The sequence below is a fragment of the Morone saxatilis genome, unplaced genomic scaffold (assembly GCF_004916995.1).
Source record: "Morone saxatilis isolate NCDOM2014 unplaced genomic scaffold, NCSU_SB_2.0 Contig3, whole genome shotgun sequence".
NCBI lineage: Eukaryota > Metazoa > Chordata > Actinopteri > Moronidae > Morone > Morone saxatilis.
The window spans coordinates 8569351-8569578 of NW_023339873.1; positions in this window are offsets into that span (position 1 = coordinate 8569351).

Below are 228 nucleotides of genomic sequence, written 5' to 3' on the forward strand. Positions count from 1 at the left end.
GTGTCATCCAAGCAGAATAAAAAGAAAATATAATTGAAAACACTGTAATAACAATAGTTGATCTATTTCTCTATCGTAGCTGCGCTCTGTGTGCAGATAATGTTAAGTTTGCTACCCAAAGTACCGTTAGTAAGCTACCAATAAGCTAACTTCGGCTAATGATAGCTAACCGCTGGGACTGAAAGCACGTTGTTAACAACCAGCTTAAAGCGACTAACGTTAAAACAA